Source organism: Thalassophryne amazonica, chromosome 11 (assembly GCF_902500255.1).
Source record: "Thalassophryne amazonica chromosome 11, fThaAma1.1, whole genome shotgun sequence".
In the NCBI taxonomy this organism is placed as follows: Eukaryota; Metazoa; Chordata; class Actinopteri; order Batrachoidiformes; family Batrachoididae; genus Thalassophryne; species Thalassophryne amazonica.
Genome location: NC_047113.1, coordinates 22,859,711 through 22,883,532, shown reverse-complemented (window position 1 = coordinate 22,883,532; position 23,822 = coordinate 22,859,711). Strand labels below are relative to the sequence as shown.

General features: G+C 48.0%; 1 long non-coding RNA gene across 1 annotated transcript in view; it reads left to right on the top strand.

The window, feature by feature from the left end:
- LOC117520952 overlaps positions 1-22,491 on the top strand; it is a 28,362-nt gene extending 5,871 nt beyond the window's left edge. The window contains exons 2-4 of the long non-coding RNA XR_004563830.1: positions 2,613-2,618; positions 18,122-18,134; positions 21,866-22,491. This is a non-coding gene — a long non-coding RNA (uncharacterized LOC117520952). The remainder of the gene's footprint in view (positions 1-2,612; positions 2,619-18,121; positions 18,135-21,865) is intronic.
- The last annotated feature ends 1,331 nt before the right edge of the window (positions 22,492-23,822 follow it).

Sequence of the window (23,822 nt, the reverse complement as noted above, 5' to 3'; positions counted from 1 at the left end):
ACAACAGGATTTCTCGGCCAACGTCATGGATCCCGAGGGGCGTCAACCATCAGGTGAACCACCAATGGAAACACAGGGTGCACAGGGGCCAGCAGGAGGCGTATTAGGTGAGCTGCAGCAAATCTTAACCGCCTTCACTGCTTGGTTGGACTTGGTAACCGAGCAGAATGTTGTACTCAATCGGAGGATGGAGGCTCTCACCGCTCAGGTGGAAGCGCACGCGCAGGGCGCTGCTGCGGCACCTCCTCCTGCTGCCCGAGTGCCAGATACAGACATTCCAGTGGTCGTTCCACGACCCCCCCCCCCCCCCCCCCGAAGCATACATAAGCCCTCCTGAGCTGTACGGAGGCTGTGTCGAGACATGCGCTGACTTCTTGATGCAGTGTTCGCTCGTCTTTTCACAGCGTCCTGTTATGTACGCGTCTGATGCCAGCAGGGTGGCTTATGTAATAAACCTGCTTTGAGGAGAGGCATGCGCCTGGGCTACGGCACTTTGGGAGCAAAATTCACGGCTCCTAATGACATATACTGGGTTTGTGCGGGAGTTCAAACAAGTGTTTGATCACCCCAATAGAGGCGAGACCGCTTCGAATGTGCTGCTGTCGATGAGACAGGAGCGTCGGAGTGCAGCCGATTATGCAGTCGACTTCTGCATTGCAGCAGCGAGGGCCGACTGGAATAATGTTGCACTCCGCGCCGCCTTCATAAGTATCTGCTGGCGAAGGATGAGCCATGGGATTTCGATGGGCTTGTCGATCTGGTTATACGGTTAGACAACCGACTGGAAGAACATTGTCGGGAGCGAGGCGAAGGGCGTGGCCGGGCACGAGCTGTCCCTCTTCCTTCCGGGTCCGAAAGGGTGCCGCCGTCCCCCCGCTCCACTGCCAGAGAACTCCGTTTGGCAACAGCTCCCCCTGCTGATGAAGCTATGGACACGAGCAGGGCTAAAGTGAAATCAGAAAACAGACAACAGAGGCTGGCCTGCGGGGAATGCTTTTTCTGTGGCTCGAGTGAGCACATACAGAAAAATTGCCCCAAACGGTTAAACTACAACGCCCGCCCTTAGAGACTGGGCTAAGGGTGGGCCATAACACTCACGAGGGGAGATCCCGCAAATCCGCACGAATCCCAGTAACGATCCTGAGTGGGGATCTAACCCTTCACGCCCCAGCACTGGTAGACACGGGGTCGGAGGGGAATCTGCTGGACAGCAGATGGGCCAGGGAGGTGGGGCTCCCTCTGGTGGCCTTACCGTCACCTTTGTCGGTACGGGCACTAGATGGCACCCTTCTCCCATTAATCACACACAAGACACAGCCCGTGACATTGGTCGTGTCTGCGAATCACAGGGAGGAGATTGTGTTTTTTGTGACACCTTCTACCTCCTGGGTGATTTTGGGTTTTCCATGGATGCTAAAGCACAATCCCCGGATTGATTGGCCATCTGGGGTAGTGACGCAGTGGAGCAAAACCTGCCACATGGAGTGTCTAGGATCCTCGGTTCCACCCGGTGTAACAGCTAAAGAGGAGGTTCTAGTCCCTCCCAATTTCGTGGCGGTGCCAGCTGAGTACCATGACCTTGCTGACGTCTTCAGCAAGGATCTGGCGCCCACGCTGCCCCCGCACCGTCCGTACGATTGTGCCATTGATTTGGTACCGGGCACTGAGTACCTGTCCAGCAGGTTGTACAACCTCTCACATCCGGAACGCGAATCAATGGAAACCTACATCCGGGACTCCTTAGCTGCTGGGTTGATCCAGAACTCCACCTCCCCTATGGGGGCTGATTTCTTTTTTGTGGGCAAGAAGGACGGCGGACTCCATCCATGCATTGATTACAGAGGGCTGAACGAGATCACAGTCTCAACCGATACCCATTACCTCTGTTAGATTCAGTGTTCACGCCCCTGCATGGAGCCCAAATCTTCATGAAACTGGACCTTAGGAATGCGGACCACCTGGTCCGGATCTGGAAGGGAGACGAGTGGAAGACGACATTTAACACCCCCTTAGGTCATTTTGAGTACCTGGTCATGCCGTTCGGCCTCACAAATGCCCCCGCGACGTTCCAAGCATTGGTTAATGACGTCTTGCGGGACTTCCTGCATCGGTTCGTCTTCGTATATCTCGACGACATTCTCATCTTCTCCCCGGATCCTGAGACCCATGTCAAGCATGTACGTCAGGTCCTGCAGCGGTTATTGGAGAACCGACTGTTTGTGAAGGGCGAGAAGTGTGAGTTTCACCGCACTAATTTTGTCAATCCTGGGGTTCATTATCTCCTCCAACTCTGTCGCCCCTGATCCGGACAAGGTTGCGGTGGTGAGAGATTGGTCCCAACCAACAAGCCGTAGGAAACTGCAACAGTTCCTCGGCTTTGCAAATTTCTACTGGAGGTTCATTAAGGGCTACAGTCAGGTTGTAAGCCCCCTGACAGCCCTGACCTCCACTAAAGTCCCTTTTACCTGGTCGGATCGGTGCAAAGCCACGTTTAAGGAGTTGAAACGTCGGTTCTCGACTGCACCTGTTCTGGTGCAGCCCGACCCTGATCGCCAGTTTATAGTCGAAGTGGATGCCTTTGACTCAGGGATAGGAGCCGTGCTATCCCAGAGCGGGGAGTCCGATAAGGTTCTCCATCCTTGTGCCTACTATTCCCGCAGGTTGACCCCGGCTGAAAGGAACTATGACGTTGGCAATCGGGAACTACTAGCTGTGAAAGAGGCTCTTGAGGAGTGGAGACACCTTCTGGAGGGAGCTACAGTTCCTTTCACGGTTTTCACGGACCATCGGAACCTGGAGTACATCTGGACCGCTAAGCGTCTGAACCCCAGGCAAGCCCGTTGGTCACTGTTCTTCGGTCGGTTTGACTTCCAAATTACGTACCACCCCGGGACCAAAAACCAACGGTCCAATGCCCCGGCCCCGGTGCATGAAGAGGAAGTCAAGCCAGAGCTGTCGGATCCACCGGACACCATAATCCCAGAGTCCACTGTCGTCGCAACCCTCACCTGGGACATGGAGAAGACCGTCCGGGAGGCCCTGACACGACACCCAGACCCCGGAGATGGACCTAGGAAGAGATTATACATCCCACCAGAAGCCAGGGCTGCAGTCTTGGACTTCTGTCACGGTTCTAAGCTCTCCTGCCACCCAGGGGTGCGAAGAACTGTGGCAGTGGTCCGGCAGTGCTTCTGGTGGGCATCGATGGAAACTGACATCTGGGAGTACGTCCAGGCCTGCACCACCTGTGCCAGGGGCAAGGCAGAATATAAGAAGGCCCAAGGACTCCTCCAGCCGCTGCCGGTGCCTCGTCGCCCCTGGTCCCACATAGGCCTGGACTTTGTCACGGGTCTCCCTGTGTCCCAGGGAATGACTACCATCCTGACGATAGTGGACCGGTTCTCCAAGGCGGCCCACTTCGTGGCCCTCCCGAAGCTCCCGACAGCCCAGGAGACTGCAGACCTCCTGGTCCACAACGTTGTGCGTCTGCATGGTATCCCCACGAACATAGTCTCGGATCATGGTCCCCAGTTCTCCTCACAAGTCTGGAGGAGTTTCTGTAGGGAACTGGGGGCCACCGTGAGCCTCTCGTCCGGGTACCACCCTCAGACAAATGGACAGGCAGAGCGGGTGAACCAAGATCTAGAGCAGGCCCTGCGGTGTGTCACCTCCGCACACCCGACGGCCTGGAGTCAACATCTGCCTGGATCGAGTATGCCCACAACAGTCAGATCTCCTCAGCGACCGGCCTCTCCCCCTTCGAGGTGTGTTTGGGGTACCAGACCCCATTGTTCCCAGCCGTAGAGGGAGAGGTCGAGGTCCCCTCGGTCCAGGCCCACCTCAGAAGGTGCCGTCGGGTGTGGTGTACAGTCTGCTCTGCCCTTCTGAAAGCCCGGACAAGGGCTAAGGACCATGCAGACCGCCGGCGTACCCCGGCCCCTGCATACCAGCCCGGGCAGGAGGTATGACTGTCAACTAAGGACATCCCTCTGCAGGTGGACTCCCAAAAACTGAAGGACAGATACATCGGACCATTTACGATCACCAAAGTCCTCAGTCCAGCCGCAGTGAAGCTGAGGCTGCCAGCTTCACTGCAGATACATCCAGTTTTTCACGTGTCCCGGATAAAACCATGTCACTCCTCCAACCTCTGCACTCCGGGACCAGCGCCGCCTCCTGCCCGAATCATCGATGGAGAGCCTGCGTGGACCGTCCGCAGGCTTCTGGACGTTCGTGGACGGGGCCGGGGATTCCAATAACTGGTGGACTGGGAGGGGTACGTACCCGAGGAACGCTCCTGGGTGAAGCGGAGCTTCATCCTGGACCCGGCCCTCCTGGCCGATTTCTACCAACGACATCCTGACAAGCCTGGTCGGGCACCAGGAGGCGCCCGTTGAGGGGGGGGGTCCTGTTGTGTGGGCCGCCCGAAGAGGAGGTACTGCTGGCCCAATGCCAGAGGGCGCCCTGCCTGAAGGCGGGCTTCAGGCACCAGAGGGCGCATTCGCCGCCAGGAGCACCAGGAACTTTGACAGCTGTCACTCATCTACTCATCATGCCTCACCCATAAAAGCCTGTAGAAGACACCACACCTCTGCTGAGAAATCGTCAAACCGTACAGGTAGACTCTCAGCCGTCTACATACGTATCTCAGCTAAGCTTTGTTGTAACGTACCTTTGCATCTGAGCTGGTAGCTGTTGTTCAGTGATTTTGTGAGTTTGCAGCTTTTCCATTTGTAGCCGAGTCAGAGGGAGTTGATTGGAGTTGGCGTTCCCGCTCTGCACTCCAGTACTCAACAAGTGGAAATTGGGGTCTGCACGGTAACACTCAGGACTTGTGAAAACAGGAGGTGGAGGTGTTTTCTCCTCCCGAAGAAGGACTCGTTTGCTGACTGTTTACTGGGTGTGTTCACTCACACCCACTATTAACTGTTTCTGTTTTCTGCCAGCAGTACCCGATCTGACAGCTGGAGACGGTGGCCACCTGGGGACTCAGGACTTGGCGGCTCCGGGGTGTTCCAGATCCATTGGCGGTGGAAATCATGTGGGTTCCGACTCTTCTGTGGACAGGCGTCTCCTATCCTCGAGCCTGCCCACACGACACCAACTTGTGATTGACTGTAGTATAAATTGTATCTGTATCAGTTGTGCACTTTTCACAACATTAAATTGTTACTTTTGCATTTCCATTGACCGTTCATTTACGCGCCCTGTTGTGGGTCCGTGTCATCACACTTTTCACAACAGTAAGCAGCCAGCTGATGTTTCTGGCAGGACAAAAATCTTTAGAATTACACCACAATGAGTCACAATTACACTTGTACTTATGTATGCGCTGTTGTACATATTGAGTTAGAGGTTCACTGAATGTGTGTGTGTGTGTATCTGTGTGAGACAGAGAGAGAGAGAGATAGAGAGAGAGAGAGAGAGAGAGCAGCAGAATTTGTAAATAACAAAACATGAACAAGAGCAAGCAGAGATTTCTGACGTACACCAATCTGGATGTGGATCACCTCCGAAATTCAGTGGAGTCTTTTATGCCCGAATATGTATCTGTGGTGCAAATTTGGTGAGAATCTGTGAAGTAGTTTTGAAGTAAACCTTCAAAGCCTATATAAAGGAAAATCTTGATCCAGAATCCAGATCCAGATCACCTTCAAAATTCAGTGGAGTCTTTCATGCCCGAATATCTATCTGTGGTGGAAATTTGGTGAGAATCTGTGAAGTAGTTTTGAAGTAAAACTTCAAAGCCTATATAAAGGAAAATCTTGATCCAGAATCCAGATCCAGATCCAGATCACCTTCAAAATTCAGTGGAGTCTTTCATGCCCGAATATCTTTCTGTGGTGCAAATTTGGTGAGAATCTGTGAAGTAGTTTTGAAGTAAAACTTCAAAGCCTATATAAAGGAAAATCTTGACCCAGAATCCAGATCCAGATCCAGATCACCTTCAAAATTCAGTGGAGTCTTTCATGCCCGAATATCTTTCTGTGGTGCAAATTTGGTGAGAATCTGTGAAGTAGTTTTGAAGTAAAACTTCAAAGCCTATATAAAGGAAAATCTTGATCCAGAATCCAGATCCAGATCCAGAACACCTTCAAAATTCAGTGGAGTCTTCCATGACATAATATCTATCTGTGGTGCAAATTTGGTGAGAATCTGTGAAGTAGTTTTGATGTAATCCTTCAAAGCCTATATAAAGTGAAACTGAATCCGGATCCGGATCTGGATCACCTCCAACATTTAATGGAGTCTTCCATGGCCTAATATCTATCTGTGGTGAAACCTTCGTCAAAATCCGTGCAGTAGTTTTGAAGTAATCCTGCTAAAAGTCAGACAGACAGACAGACAAATAAATAAACTGATGATTTTATTCCATCCTTGGCGGATGTAATTATAATAGTCATTGCTAAAACATTTGTTACTCCTCCTGTTTGAAACCCAATAACTGTAGCTTCATTATTGGAGCAGGAAAAATTTCAAATGTGTGGGTGAGAACACCTTTGGCCTGGTTGATTAAATTAAACATAATATTAAATTATTCATTCAATGTCTATACCTAGTTCCTCCAATCAAGTGTCACATGGGGGCTGGAGTCTACCCAGGAGTCATAGAGCATGTGGTAGAGTACACCCTGGACAGGACACCGGTCTATTGCAGGGCCACAGATAAGCAGACAAATACAACCGCATCTTCACTCACAGCTACGCCGAATTTAAAGTTTCCAATATTCACCTAACCTGCATGTCTTTAGAAGTGGGAGGAAGCCGGAGCACCCGGAGATAACCCACGCAAATGCCGGAAGAACATTCAAAGTCCACACAGAAAGGACCAGGTGGGAAGTGATCCCATGAACTTCTTGCTGTGAGGCAGCAGTTCAAACCAATAAGCCAATTATTATTATTATTACAATAAAACGTTTTTGTGTTTCTGTGAGAGATAGGGTGTTTTTTTTTTTTTGTTTTTTTTTGTCCTTTTGGTAATATAAAATACAGTTACTAAAGGTGGTCGCTGATACTTAATGGCAGCCAAATAAATCCAAGAGTGTGTCTCATTACAGTGTGAGGCTCAAATTCATTTGCAAATAATTTGATTAATTTAATTAAACGTGGCGACCCCAAGTGCAAACAGGGAAGCAGCCGAAGGGACTCACTTACTTACATCGACATAGCTTTAAAATGCAACAAATGAAGAAATGCACAGTGGACAATTTTAAACATTTGTTTACTGAATGACTAAAATATAAAATTAAACAGAAAGTGAGATAAATTCAGCAGCCCAGATTAAGGCAGCAGTTGATCTTTTTATGATGGCATGATAATGGATTAAAACAAATCTTGTTACGTTGTACATCAGACTTCCCTGTTAGTCAAGTAAGAGGGTCATGGGTAAGATTGGTCTCCCACTGCAGACTTTTGGCACCAGTTGCCTTCCTAAGTACAAATATAACATCCATCCATCCATCCATCCATCTTCTACCGCTTAGTCCAATTAAGGGTCGCGGGGGGCTGGAGCCTGTCCCAGCAGTCATAGGGTGCGAGGCGGGGTACACCCAGGACAGGACGCCAGTCTGTCGCAGGGCCACAAATAGACAAACAAACAGACACACCCACACGCACACCTAAGGACAATTTTAAAGATTCCAATCCACCTAACCCGCATGTTTTTGGATGTGGGAGGAAACCGGAGCACCCGGAGGAAACCCACACAAACACGGGGAGAACATGCAAACTCCACACAGAAAGGCCACGGGAATTGAACCCATGACCTTCTCGCTGTGAGGCAACAGTGCTAACCACTAAGCCATGTGCTGCCCACAAATATAACACAATTCTGAAATACCCTCAGCTGTACAAGCATATAAATAGGAAACAGAATGTGATCTTTTGACCTCTTAAAATAGGTCAAGGTTAGCCATCATTGAAGTTGTCCAAAGTCTGTGTCCCAATACTGTTCTCTGTGAATTTGAAAACCCTGGCAGTAATAGGACTGGACCTATGCTGAGCACAGACAGACGGACAGACAGACGGATGGACGGACGGATGGGAAGAAGGACGCAAAGCCTTTGCAATACCTTCGCAATACCTAATGGCCATATTTTTGCCTGGGGTAAAAATAAGGAAATCTGGCCCAATTTATCACAGTAGCAGCCTACAGTAGGTTAGTGCAGACTACAAATGAACTCGAACACAGCACGACACAAGACAGTCTGCGGACAGTGTATATGCTAATGCCCGCAGTTATAACTTTATATATTATAGACATTTTCTCAAGGCTAAAATGTATGTGGTAACACCTGCACTGTGCTTTTCATGGGATTATGGATGTATATTATGTCTAGATGAGATTTAAAGAGGTCAGCAAATGGTGAGTGTTTGAAAGCACCACAGTGACCACTGCGCTTCACTGCTCGGTGCTGCAAGCTGCACCCTGCTGCAATGAAATCACCCACGACTTGCTCCAAAAAAGAACACAACCTGCATTGTATTTTAATTTTAGTTTACACTGTAGCCTGGTATCAAAATAACTGAGCAGCCAAACCCCCATTCAAGTAGAAATTATTTATTTCAGAAGACACTGACAAAATAATAACAAAGCCATCTGGAAAATAAAGGTGAACGTCCACAAGCCCTTGGCAACAGTCCATCCTCTCTGCTCCACACAACAATCAATCAGCGCTCGTATTGCTCACATGTCCTGATTTTTGCTAAATATTGTATATGCACAAATTACCTCCAACCATTCAGTCTTGGATCACGATGTGTTCCTGTATTACATATTTTTTTTTTACATGTTTAAAACTTTCCTAATAGTTCAAAATTACCTGCATGTTGTGTGGGCCCCCAGAAGAGGAGGTACTGCTGGCCCACCACCAGAGGGCGCCCTGCCTGGAGTGAGGGCGCCCTGTCTGGAGTGCGGGCTCCAGGCACCAGAGGGCGCAGCCGCGTCACAGGAGCAGCCAGGGTGACAGCTGTCATGCATCACCTGCAACAGCTGTTACCAATCATCCGATCAGCAGGGGTACATCAGCAGGACTACGTCTCCACCTCTTTGCTGAGATATCGTTCTACCTGGAAGGTAACGTACTCAGCTAACTGTGAGACACTAACCTTTGTGACTTTGTGCGTTGTTTAGCAGACTCCTTTTTCCACGAGAGGTGGAGGTAGTTTTCCTACCGTGCGGATTGCTGGGTGCAAACGCGCCCACATTTAATTGTTTCTTTGTTCCTCGCCAGCAGTACCAGGTCCGACACGCGGAGGCAGTGGCCACCTGGGAGTTCGGGACTTGGCGGCTCCAGTATTCCCGGGGTCTGGTGGCGGAGGAAATCGTGTGGTTCCGGTTCTGCTTTGGACAGACGTCTCCTATCTTCGAGCCTGCCCACACGACACCTTTTGTGAATTGACTTTGTCTATTGTTGTAATCTGTTGTATTTGTTGTGCCCATTCACAACAGTAAAGTGTTGTTATTTGACCTACTCCATTGTCCGTTCATTTGCGCCCCCTGTTGTGGGTCCGTGTACCTACACTTTCCCAACACTGCAACAGCGTTTAGCACCTATTAACACCAATTATACCTGATTTCAGGCCCCACAAATGTAGCTAATTGTGTGTGAAAAATTGGCAATAGGAGACCAGCTTTGCTGAAAACTCTGGTGTGGATTACAGCAGACTAAATGACTCTTAGTGCAGGTCTGTGTTGTGTGGGCTGCCAGAAGAGGAGGTACTGCTGGCCCCACGCTCCACGGCCTCAACGCTCCGTGTGGCTACAGCTCCCCCTGCTGACGAAGCTATGGACACGAGCAGGGCCACATTTAGACCACCTAACAGACAGAGGAGGCTGGCCCACGGGGAGTGTTTTGTCTGTGGTTCTAATGAGCACCTGCAGAGAGACTGCCCCAAGCGGTTAAATCACCAACGCCCGCCCCTAGAAACTGGGCTAAGGGTGGGCCAAGACATTCACGTGGGACATACACATATTTCCACACGACTCCCAGTTACAATCCTAAGTGGGGATTTAACCCTTCAAGCCCCAGCACTGGTGGACACGGGGTCAGAAGGGAATCTGCTGGACAGCAGATGGGCAAGGGAGGTAGGGCTCCCTCTGGTGGCGCTTCCTTTGCCATTGCAGGTGCGGGCACTAGATGGCACCCTTCTCCCTTTAATCACGCACAAGACACAACCTGTAACTCTGGTGGTGTCTGGAAATCATCGGGAGGAGATCGAGTTTTTTGTGACTCCTTCTACCTCCCGTGTGATTTTGGGCTTCCCATGGATGTTGAAGCACAATCCCCGGATTGATTGGCCGTCTGGGGTGGTGGTTCAGTGGAGCAAAACCTGCCATCGGGTGTGTTTAGGATCCTCGGTTCCTCCCGGTTTACATGCTAAGGAGGAGGTCAAAGTCCCTCCCAATCTGACGGCGGTGCCGGTTGAGTACCACGATCTTGCTGATGTCTTCAGCAAGGATCTGGCATTCGCCCTTCCCCCGCACCGTCCATACGATTGTGCCATTGATCTGATTCCAGGCATTGAGTTCCCGTAAAGCAGGCTGTACAACCTCTCACGACCTGAGCGCGAATCAATGGAGACCTACATCCGGGACTCATTAGCTGCTGGGCTGATCCGGAACTCCACCTCCCCGATGGGTGCAGGTTTCTTTTTTGTGGGCAAGAAGGATGGCGGACTCCGTCCATGCATTGATTACAGGGGGCTGAATGAGATTACGGTTCGCAACCGATACCCGTTGCCGTTGTTGGATTCCGTGTTCACCCCCCTGCATGGAGCCAAAATCTTTACTAAGCTGGATCTTAGGCATGCGTATCACCTGGTTCGGATCCGGAAGGGAGACGAATGGAAGACGGCATTTAACACCCCGTTAGGTCACTTTGAGTACCTGGTCATGCCGTTCGGCCTCACCAACGCCCCCGCAACGTTCCAAGCCTTGGTTAACGACGTCTTGCGGGACTTCCTGCACCAATTCGTCTTCATATATCTGGACGATATTCTCATCTTTTCTCCGGATCCTGAGACCCATGTCCAGCATGTACGTCAGGTCCTGCAGCGGTTGTTAGAGAACCGACTGTTTGTGAAGGGCGAGAAGTGCGAGTTTCAGCGCACTTCTTTGTCATTCCTGGGGTTTATCATCTCCTCTAACTCCGTCGCCCCTGATCCGGCCAAGGTTGCGGCGGTGAGAGATTGGCCCCAACCTACAAGCCGTAGGAAGCTGCAACAGTTCCTCGGCTTCGCTAATTTCTATAGGAGGTTCATTAAGGGCTACAGTCAGGTAGTTAGCCGCCTGACAGCCCTGACCTCTCCAAAAGTCCCCTTCACCTGGTCGGATCGGTGCGAAGCCGCGTTCAAGGAGTTGAAACGACGGTTCTCTACTGCGCCAGTTTTGGTGCAGCCCGACCCTAGCCGCCAGTTTGTGGTTGAAGTGGACGCCTCTGACTCAGGGATAGGAGCCGTGCTGTCCCAGAGCGGAGAGACCGATAAGGTTCTTCACCCGTGTGCCTACTTTTCTCGCAGGTTGACCCCGGCTGAACGGAACTATGACGTCGGCAATCGAGAACTCCTTGCGGTGAAAGAGGCTCTTGAGGAGTGGAGACACCTGTTGGAGGGAGCGTCTGTGCCATTCACGGTTTTCACTGACCATCGGAACCTGGAGTATATCAGGACCGCCAAGCGGCTGAACCCCAGGCAAGCCCGCTGGTCACTGTTCCTCGGGCGTTTTGACGTCCGGATCACCTATCGCCCCGGGACCAAGAACCAGAGATCGGATGCCTTGTCCCGGGTACACGAAGAGGAGGTCAAAACTGCACTGTCGGATCCACCGGAGCCCATCCTGCCTGAGTCCACTATCGTGGCCACCCTCACCTGGGACGTGGAGAAGATCGTCCGGGAGGCCCTGACACGAAGCCTGGACCCGGGAACTGGACCAAAGGACAAACTATACGTCCCACCAGAGGCCAGGGCTGCGGTCCTAGACTTCTGTCACGGTTCCAAGCTCTCTTGTCATCCGGGGGTGCGAAGGACCGTGGCAGTTGTCCGGCAGCGCTTCTGGTGGGCGTCTATGGAGCCCGACGTCCGGGAGTACATCCAGGCCTGCACCACCTGCGCCAGGGGCAAGGCTGACCACAGGAAGTCCAAAGGACTGCTCCAACCGCTTCCTGTGCCTCATCGCCCCTGGTCCCACATCGGCCTGGATTTTGTCACGGGCCTCCCACCGTCCCAGGGCAACACCACCATCCTCACGATAGTGGACCGATTCTCCAAGGCGGCCCACTTCGTGGCTCTCCCGAAGCTCCCTACGGCCCAGGAGACAGCGGACCTCCTGGTCCACCACGTCGTACGTCTGCATGGGATCCCTACAGACATTGTCTCAGATCGTGGTCCCCAGTTTTCCTCTCACATGTGGAGGAGTTTCTGCAGGGAACTGGGGGCCACCGTAAGCCTCTCATCCGGGTACCATCCACAGACGAACGGACAGGCAGAACGGGCCAACCAGGAGTTGGAACAGACCCTCCGCTGTGTGACATCCGCGCACCCGATGGCCTGGAGCAACCACCTGGCCTGGGTCGAGTATGCGCATAACAGCCAGGTGTCTTCTGCCACCGGCCTCTCCCCGTTTGAGGTGTGTTTTTGCGGTACCACCCCCCGTTATTTCCTGTGGTTGAGGGAGAGGTCGATGTGCCCTCGGTCCGGGTCCACCTTCGGAGGTGCCGTCGGGTGTGGCGCACCGCCCGTTCTGCCTTGTTGAAGGCCCGGACGAGGGCCAAGACCCATGCAGACCGCCGGCGGTCCCCGGCGGTCCCCGGCCCCTGCATACCAGCCCGGGCAGGAAGTGTGGTTGTCGACAAAGGACATCCCGCTTCAGGTACAGTCACCAAAACTGATGGACAGGTTCATCGGACCCTTCCGCATCCTCAAGGTCCACCCGGTGTTTCACATCTCCAAGATCAAACCACACCACACCTCACCCCTCTGTGCTCCCGGTCCGGCACCGCCTCCTGCCCGGATCATTGACGGGGAGCCGGCCTGGACAGTGCGCCGGGTCCTGGATGTCCATCGAATGGGCCGGGGGTTCCAATATCTGGTGGACTGGGAGGGGTATGGACCCGAAGAATGCTCCTGGGTGAAGAGGAGCTTCATCCTGGATCCGGCCCTCCTGGCTGATTTCTACCGTCGACACCCCGATAAGCCTAGTTGGGCGCCAGGAGGAGCCCGTTGAGGGGGGGGGTCCTGTTGTGTGGGCCACCAGAAGAGGAGGTACTGCTGGACCACCACCAGAGGGCGTCCTGCCTGAAGTGCGGGCTTCAGGCACGAGAGGGCGCCGCCGCCACGGACACAGCCGGGGGTGACAGCTGACAGGTGTGCACACCCAGTAGCAACAACGGTGGGAATTCCACCTCCACCTCTAACACACACTCGTGCAGCTCCTGTCTACCCACTTATCTGGTAGAGGTGTGCAGCGAAGCCGTCGCTGGTCACACCGAACGCCGATCTCACAGATAAGGAACACTTCAGGAAAACGGCTGCAAAACAGAGTTCAGACTGATACACAGTTCGCTTTCAAGGCTGAGAATACTACCTGAACGGTTTGACGATATCTCGGCGATGAGGTGGAGATGACGTCCGGGTTTTATGGAGTGAGATGATGAAGCATGAATGAGTGACAGCTGTCACTCATTATCTCCTGACAGCTGTCACTCATTATCTCCTGACAGCTGTCACTCATTATCTCCTGACAGCTGTCACTCATTATCTCCTGACAGCTGTCACTCATTATCTCCTGACAGCTGTCACTCATTCATGCTTCATCATCTCACTCCATAAAACCCGGACGTCATCTCCACCTCATCGCCGAGATATCGTCAAACTGTTCAGGTAGTATTCTCAGCCTTGAAAGCGAACTGTGTATCAGTCTGAACTCTGTTTTGCAGCCGTTTTCCTGAAGTGTTCCTTATCTGTGAGATCGGCGTTCGGTGTGACCAGCGACGGCTTCGCTGCACACCTCTACCAGATAAGTGGGTAGACAGGAGCTGCACGAGTGTGTGTTAGAGGTGGAGGTGGAATTCCCACCGTTGTTGCTACTGGGTGTGCACACACCCATATCTTATTGTCTCTGCTCCCTGCCAGCAGTACCAGATCCGACCTTCGAAGACGGTGGCCACCTGGGGACTCTGGACTTGGCGGCTCCAGTATTCCCCGGGTTCGGTGGCGGAGGAAATCATGTGGTTCCGGTTTATCTCAGGACAGACGTCTTCTATCCTCGAGCCTGCCCACACGTCACCCTAGTGATTGACTGTCTGTAAAATTTCACATTCCTCTGTGTTGTGCTCATTCACAACAGTGAAGTGTTCATATTTGACTCTTTCATTGTCCGTTCATTTATGCCCCCTGTTGTGGGTCCGTGTCACTACACTTTCACAACAGTCTGGACCATTTGTAAATTTTGTTCATACCTATAATAAAACGGAAAGTACAAGTAATTAGTGGAAGCTCTCTTAAATCACTGCTCCAAGCCCTTCAGAAATGAATCTTTTATTGTGAGTCTCACCTGATACCCAGTGTTTCATGAGAACTAACTTTTTCCAGTTTTGCCTTGTAAAACAGAAATCTTATGTCATGCAAATCCCATGTGGATATGTCACATCTCTGGTGCTGTGCATGTTGTTTTCCAGTTTAATGTGGAAAAGGGTTTTTTTTCTGAAAAACGCTTCTGTTTTTCTCAAATATTCCAAAAGACTGAAGCTCAAAAATAACTGTGTGCAAAGGCAGTCTTAAGAACACCCAAAATACATTTTCAAATTGACGGGGTCAGATGCTGAACCCAGTCACTCCATTTTTTTTAATGGTGAGAACTGTATTTTAAAGGATTTTTAGGGGATTTAAAGGAAAAAGCACTAGAAAATGCACATATTTCCATCAATAACTAAAACAAATATTATTTTGGAGATACCGGGTTATGCATCTGAATCATCTAATTCTTTTTTTTTTTTTTTTTTATCAAATAATTCACCGGAACCGGAACCAGAATTTCTAGGCGCAGCCAGGATGTAGAGGGTGTTTGGTTTGGGAACCACAGAATCTCATTTCTGCTGTTTGCGGACGATGTGGTTCTGTTGGCTTCGTCAAATCAGGACCTTCAGCGTGCATTGGAGCGGTTTGCAGCCAAGTGTGATGAGTCCAGGATGAAAATCAGCACCTCCAAATCCGAGGCCATGGTTCTCGACCGGAAAATGGTGCCTTGCCCACTTCAGGTCGGTGGAGTGTCCTTGCCTCAAGTGGAGGAGTTTAAGTATCTCGGGGTCTTGTTTACGAGTGAGGGACGGATGGAGTGTGAGATCGACAGACAGATCGGTGCAGCGTCTGCAGTGATGCAGTCGCTGTATCGGACCGTCGTGGTGAAGAGATAGCTGAGTAGGGGGGCAAAGCTCTCGATTTACCGATCGATCTACATTCCGACCCTCACCTATGGTCATGAGATTTGGCTCATGACCGAAAGAACGAGATCGCGAGTGCAAGCGGCCGAGATGAGTTTCCTCCGCAGGGTGGCTGGGCGCTCCCTTAGAGATAGGGTGAGGAGCTTGGTCACTCGGGAGGAGCTCGGAGTCGAGCTGCTGCTCCTCCACGTCGAACGGAGCCAGCTGAGGTGGCTCGGGCATCTTTTCGGGATGCCACCTGGACGCCTCGCTGGAAAGGTGTTCCGGGCACGTCCAATCGGGAGGAGGCCCCGGGGAAGACCCAGGACACGCTGGAGGGACTACGTCTCTCGGCTGTGTTGGGAACACCTCAGGGTTCCCCTGGAGGAGTTGAGGGAGGTGTGAGTGGATCGGGAGGTCTGGGTGGCTTTGCTTGAGCTCCTGCCCCCGCGACCCGACTCCAGATAAAGCTGAAGAAAATGGATGGATGGTTGGATAATTCACATGCAAAAACAGCAATAAGTAATTGCTTAGTGACTTTTGTGCTCCCAGCTGGGTTAAGCAGCTGTAAAGCAAACATCATAAAAATCACAACCCTGGAAACATTTATGATGGTTGTAAATTATCATCAGAGCACACGTTGCTCCGCCTTCCGATAGGAGCCCAGCGGGTCAACCTCTGGCAATGTGTGAACTACTTCATGTATCATCCTCTTTGACACTTCGCCAGCCTGTAATTACAGCACTCAAGGTCAGTCAGTTGCAAACCTACGGCAGTTCAATCATCCTCATCGTGGTGCAACTACAAACTGATCTTTTGATATTACAGCAACACTTTTTGAATTCAGATTACAGCTCAGGGAGTAATAGGGAGAAATACATATACAATTGTGAGATTATTTAGATGATATGTTCACTTTTTTCATAACCCTACACTGTCAAAAAAGAAGATATTTAACACCACTTGTCTCAGACAAGTCATGTTGTTGCTTTAACTGAATTTGTCAGTAGAACATTTTAAGTCTGCATTGCTGAGAACGTGGCACATACATCGACATACTCTGTCTGAATTCAGCAACAACATTGATTATGTGTGTGTGCAAGTAACATGAGAAAGAAATCCATGTAAAACAAACCAAAGCAGCTTCAATGATTTGCATTGTAATATTTTTGTTCTGGAGTAATTGTATGAAAACACGGTATGCAGTGTATCAATCATGTTGGAGTATAAATGTATTGCAAAAACACGCTCTCCCTATTTCTTATCCAATCCGGAGGTCCTGGGGTCTCATCTTAGCCCTAGGGTCTTGACACCTGCAACAGAGAAATCAAGAAAAAAATATTTTGAAACGACCACTTGTTATGTTTTCATCAAATACTGTACATGTCAAAAATTGTGCCCGCCTTAAAAAAAAAACAAAAAACAAACAAACAAAAAAAAAAAACCCACACCCTGTGTATTTCAGGTAATGCATTCTAAGATGGTTATTGAACAATGTGATCAATAAATTAAGATGAAATAAATCAATAAATAAACAGAAAATGAATAATAAGCCAATTTATATGTCTGATTTTCCTTGTACTAACATGCTTTATTTATTTATATATTTATTTATTCATTGTGAGCCCCCCCCCCCAAAAAAAATAATAAATAAATCAGATACACATTTCCTTCAAAACATTAGTTTGACTTTGCCCCCATCTGTGTTGCATGAAAATGAAAAACAGCACATTTATACAGCATGTTCTATGGCTTATTATTAGTGAACAATAGTTTGAAATTCACCTATAGTTACTATTACATCCTAACATGTCATATATCACCTTTCTTTTGGTCTCATGACCTTTGACCTTGGGAGAACTTGAAATGTTAAACTCAAAGTCATAATTGTTTATCTCAAAGTGTGGAAGGGGTTGGTTGTTGTGTCATTCATTCACAAAGTGGTTTCATACGACATAGAACTGATCAAATGTCACAGCTTAAACAAAACCTACGTATTATGAACTCAGTGAATCAAAAAAAAAAAAAAAATTACAGTGATTTTGTGTCAAACATATGAAACCCGGTTTCGCCGACCAAACGGTCCACCCTCACCCCACCCCCCACCCCCATCACTGTGCATATGTCATTTCGGAGCGTCAGCAGTGTTTCACCGATTATCACCTTGTTTCTGCTTAAAACTGACTTTACAATGATTTAAGAGGTTTAACTTTGTCACCTGATAGTTGATAATCACTTTATTAACCTTTGATCACTTTGGGTGTAGAGAGTCAGACTCAGAGAGTCAGACTCAGAGAGTCAGACTCAGATGTGCTGCTGTAGCACTCTGATTGCTTCCCGTCTTTTTTATTCAGCTCAAGTCTCATGTCAACTCACTATTACTAACCCTACTCCTACCCAACCTTAACCATAACCTAATCCTACTCCTTCCTCCAACTCTAACCATAACCACCCTGACCCCCCACCCCCCCAGTTTCACGTTTAATTTTTTGCAGCCATCATGGAATGAATAACAATAAATTTGTGCTGCCATGACGAAAATGAGGCGTTTTTCGGATCACACAAGATATCATGTGAAATGTCTCCAAAGACATTGTTGCTCGAAAGATTGGTCCTCCATTCTCTTCATTCCATAGACTTGCAGCTGCTTCTCCCTTTGACCTGCACACTACAGCTAATACCAGAATTCCAGTGTAAGCATGCCAGTCAATCTGATCCAGTGGCTTCCATTTTTCAAAAAATTCACGCCTCCAAGTTGGTCATGTCCAGTATAATCCTCTGTTGGTGGGGATATGAAGAACGGAAATGCTGATTGAATATCGTCAACTCATGTGACCGCAAACCAGGAGTTATTTTCATGACATTAGAAGATGACAGTCTGCCTTGGTTTTGGTGTGGTGATGTTGACCATTTTATATTACCATATTTACTTGTCCCTGTCAACTCTGTGGATGATGACTGCTGCATTCCTTGATTTTCATTAGATGGAGAGACAGTAAATGGACTGCATTTATATAGCGCTTTTCCATCTGCATCAGACGCTCAAAACGCTTTACAATTATGCCTCACATTCACCCCGATGTAAGGCGCTCACTACACACTGGGAGCAATAGGGGATTAAAGGCCTTGCCCTTAGCGATTTTCCAGTCAGGCGGGGATTTGAACCCATGATCTTCTGGACTCAAGCCCAACACCTTAACCACTAGACCATCACCTCCCCACAGTGGCAGACTCATCCTCTGATTCCTCGTCATTGTAGGAAAACTGACAATCTGGATCATCAAAAACATTGTCCTCAGTCTCTGAAATCTCTTCCTTTGCATCACTATCCCAGTTCAAAATATGTGATAAAGCTTCTTCAGCTGGAAACCTTCTGGAGCTCATTTTTGGTGTGTTCGTCAAAGAGATGACATGAGAACAGAGACACACACCGGAGTCTCTTATATAACCAAAATACAAATAATTGGAAATCAAAAGAGACATGTTTAATTTGGATCTGAACAACTACTTAGCCACATTCAAGTGTTTGGGTCAAAATGACCCGTAACATCATCTTTGTATACAAACTCTGCACAGACATTCCACTAAACATCAAAATGTCCACATTTTACACACAAGTTCATGACCACAGACGAGGAAAAGTCACAAAATTTCATGAAGAAAAAGAAAGAATAAACAGTGCTTTGGTAAAAACAAAAACTGAAATGGGTCAAATTGACCCTTAACATAATACGAAGGTTAAATAAACAATTACCAAAAAAAAAAAAACCCTGCAGGAACTAATACACAAACCATGTGACAGTAAGGAAGTCGTCTGATTATTGTGAATCTTCGCTCTTCTCTAACATGCTGTTTTGCTTTTCTCCTTACTGGGTTTACACATTTTTACTGTCTGGTTTATCTTAAAGATAAATTTGCATTACACGCCACACAAACTGCATATAACCTGATGGTTTGTTCTTGCACAGTGTGTAAACTGTTGTGTAACTACACTACCGGTTCTATTCTGACCTGCATGCTTTAATCCTGACCCGACTTGCTGCTGGCAACCCACAAAGCGTGGCGGTATAATGATGGTATAATGTGCACACATGGAAGAAGATTTCCTGGCTAAGCCTGCGCGCGTCAGTAATACGCAACATTAAAAGTTGCTTAACGAGTTCATTCTCTCTTTATCAAGCGTAAAATGATTACGTTTTTAGGATTGTTTTGTAGCTGACACACCACATCTTAGGGAACCGACACACACACACACACACACACACACACACACACACACACACTCCCAAGTATATAGTGTTTACATAAGTACAGCAGAAATTTGACATTTAAACACTTTCAGCCTTTTTATCTCACATTATGTGAATGATGCAGCCTTCTGTGCATCCCGCTGCCCATAGCAACCATCACGTCAGGAGTTGGAGCACGCCCTTGTCATGCAAGTCACTGTGTCTTGCACACTACTAAACGACGTTGGGTCCTGAATGACATTCGACTTGGCAAAGGGCTTTTTCAGCTTTATTGAAATGCTCAAAGTGCTTTATAATGAGAACTACCATTCACATCCCAGTGTCACCTGCACCCTGGAAGCAATTTGGGGATTAAGGCCCTTGCTCCAGGTGGCAGCCTGTTGCAGTAGCTTTGATCGTTTTGCTGTGTTTTTGTGTTCTTTTAGTGTCTTCTTCACCATTCGTCTCAGTCAGAAGTGTGTACCTATGGATGTGAGACTGCGTATTGATTTTCTTATTGTTTTGGAATTACTTAAATTGACATCCTCGGATCCATTCAGCCATGGCTCCATTGTTTACACTCGGGACTAGCTGTTAGCACTGCGCAACACGAAGGTACTCCCCGCGGAAAGACTGGAGGCCCCCGTGGAATTAAGAAGGAGAAGGAGATGCAGAGCTGGAATGAAGCGTCGGGAGAAGAAAAGACGGTATAAATCATGTATTCCATCTGTTATTATGGGGAATGTAAGATCTCTCCCCAGTAAGATGGAAGAGCTAACAGTGCTAAAACTGAAACTGTGGAAAGCACTGTGATGGAGCTTTTGTGGGTGCTCTCTCAGCGTTTTTCCCAGCAGGAAAAGAAAGACAAAACTCCATATGGACATGGCGAATTAATGCTTTTCCTGTCTGACGGGTAATTAAACTGAGGATCCTGTGGTCACAAGCTCACCTTTGTAACTGCCAGGCCACTACCTCCTTAGGTAGACAACCAGTCTGTTCCCACCTATTGAAAGTAGCTGCAACTAGGTGAATCATGGGCAACCCCTTGGCCTTCTCTAGTTACTGCAGTCTTCAGCACTGAGGCACCTATGTGTTGAATCAGGCCAGGGAAATGTGCTGCAGGACCAAAATGTCACAGCGGACATTCACTCACAATGCAGCGACTCGTTATCTGAGTCTCCCCAAGTAACACATTGTTTGACACAGTCATTCCAGCTGTACCCAAGTATTTTTCAAAGAGCCCAAGTACCAAAGAAATGCAGTCATCAATTTAGATCACTGGTTATCATCCAACAGCCGTGCAGTAAGACAGAAAGTACCAGAAGCCTAAAGACTTGGATCTTCATTCTCCTTCAAAGGTACCATCATCACCAAATACCTCTGTCCAGTGACTTCCACATAGCAACCATTAGATTATTTATGCATTACACTGTTATTAATTAACCTTAACCCGAAGCAAGTTCACCCTACTCACATATTGCAAATTTCCTATATTTTACTGATTATTTTGTTTGTTTGGATATGCTACAGGGACTAAAAATTGATAATTTCCTTGTTTCAAAAATAAATAAATAAATCCATCAGGAAACAAGAAACAGGTGGAACTAAGAAATGGCAGATGTACCTAAAGGAAATTTGTCCTTGATCCTGACCATTTTTGATGTTAGCTGTGTCATTTTTCGATTGTACTGTATTGTAAATGGTGCTCAGCAGGAAAGTAATGGACTGCCTTCACCAGGTGTGGAATGAAGTCTTGCCCCAAGTGAAGGAGTTCAAGTTGGGGTCTTGTTCACAAGTGAGGGGACAATGGAATGTGAGATTGGCCAGAGAACTGGCAAGCAGGGACAGTATTGCATTCGCTCCAGCAGACTGTTGTGATGAAAAGGGAGTTGAGCTGAAAGGTGAAGCTCTCAATCTACTGGTCAGTCTTCATTCCTTCTCTCACCTATGTTCATGAAGGTTGGGTCATGACTGAAAGAACTGAATCATGGGTACAAGTGGCCAAAATGGGTTTCCTCAGGATGGTAGCCGGGGTCTCCCTTAGAGCTTAGTCGTTCGTAAGGAGGTCAAAGTGGAGCCACTTCTCCTTTGCATTGTGCGGAGCCCGCTATTCCTTTTCCTGATTTTGATTGTTCTGTCCGAATAATGGGAGACTAATTTACTTTGTATGTACCATGCCGCTCCATAATTTACACAATTTATTTCTGATAATGTGGTTTAGTCAATCCCAGGTTGACTTTCTGCAGCATACTTTTGAACTTTTTATTCTCCTTTAATTTTATCAATTTAGGGCGCTCATCCATTTCAATTCTCCTCGTTTCCTCAATTTTATTTGCCAATTCTTCTTCCAACTCTAGTTGCTCTAGGTCCAAATGAGTCTGTATATTGTTTTCTGGGCAAATTGGTGTATGGCTTGTTTTTTGGTGAGACAATGCCTGGTTTCTTTTTTGTGGGGGTGGTGTTTGATTCCCATCTTGTTGTGTTGGTGCTTGATTCCGACTTCTCCTTTGGTGTGTGAGGCTGGCTTGATCTGATGTTCTTTTTGGTGGTGCAATGGGTTGTGTAAGGGGGCAAATGCCTTCCTTGACCATTTGCTCAGCCTCTTGCTGCATCTCATGTAATTCAATATCCGTGAAATGTTTTTGTACAATAAAGTTGTGTTTCTGGGTGGTAAGTCGGCCCCTTGGTATATCTTTTTTACTTGGGCAATGATGGTAAAATATTCTTTGCCACTCTTTACTTCGTTCTCTCTGGTTGGTGTATTTTATTTTCGCATATTCAATTGCCCACAACAATACCCACTCTTCCTCCCTCTTCCACTGACTCCCCTCAAACTCAAGCCGTTTACCCTCCTCCATCGACTGAAGATCCTTTATTACTTCATTGTGGGCTTCTTCCTTTATTTTTTCTATGTCCTCTGCTGTCAAATATTTTGTAATTTGAGAGGCAATCGATTGTAATTTTGCAGTTGTGGTGGCTTCTTTCTTTTCCATTGGTAAATCTGCTTCTTTTATCCTCTCCTCAAATACTGCCTTTTTTCTCCTGCCCCACTTCTCATGTCTTGAGTAAGCGAAGCAGTAGAAGATTGTTTTCTCCTCTTTAATGGTCCAAGTGACAGTGGTGTATTTTTGTAAATTTCTTTTGGCCTTTGAGGCTGTTGCTGCTGGAGTCCAGGATCAGGGCTATGCTGATCTGATGGGTTATCCAGTTGAGTGCTCTCGCAGGGGAGATCATTCCATGCAGCACTGAGAGATGTTGCACCATTACTTTCCTCACACACCCTGGTGCCTAGGCGTGATTTGGGGACCTTTTTATCCTGGGAGACATCCGGCCAGTACAATTTGCCATTTTTCGACTTTTCCATATTTGCTTTGTGGAGTTTTTAGCTAGGGTTCGTTTTCATTGAAACGTCCTCATACAGAGATCTCTCCCCGCAAACCCTCTTCACAGTGGGACCGAGGACATTTGAGGCAAATGTCCAGTAGGAACTCCAACCCACCACTAAAAAAAAAAAAAAAAAAAAAAAAAAAATGCTTATTTGCCCATTTATGGTATGGTACTATAATATCTATTGTATTATTACTTAAGAAAAAAGAATCCTGCCACCACCGACCTCCACAAACAAAACCTCCACTAGGTCGCATTGATACCTCTTAAGAGCAGTCATTTAAATAGTTAAACTTCATCCTTGTGTACAAGAGGCCTGATGTGAAATTCTCGATGAGTTATTTATGACAACAACCAAACCAAAATATTCCCAAGGCTGTCTGGCGCTCATTTTGCACACTGTTTATATCTTAATCTTCCTGCAGTGACAATTCTCTTCACATGGGCCAAAAGCAGAGCACAGGATGAAGGATGTTTACCACACAAAGGGCAGAGACACAAACAGACAACAATCGAGGTGGCACAGTTGCATAACCCTGAATAAATCAATTACCAAATAGATGTTGACTTTTATCCTAGTGTAACAGAGGTACCCAAATGGTTATAGCACCATCATAACTGCAATGTAAACATTTTACACATAGCAGTGTGCTGCATATGAAAACTGTAATATCATTCATAATTTTGTTTACTTGTAGCATTAATGTTTGTGTGCCCAATATGATGTGTTAAGAATACATCAAATGATATGTCGCACTGGAATAAGATGATCGGTTGCACAGCTCTGTGAT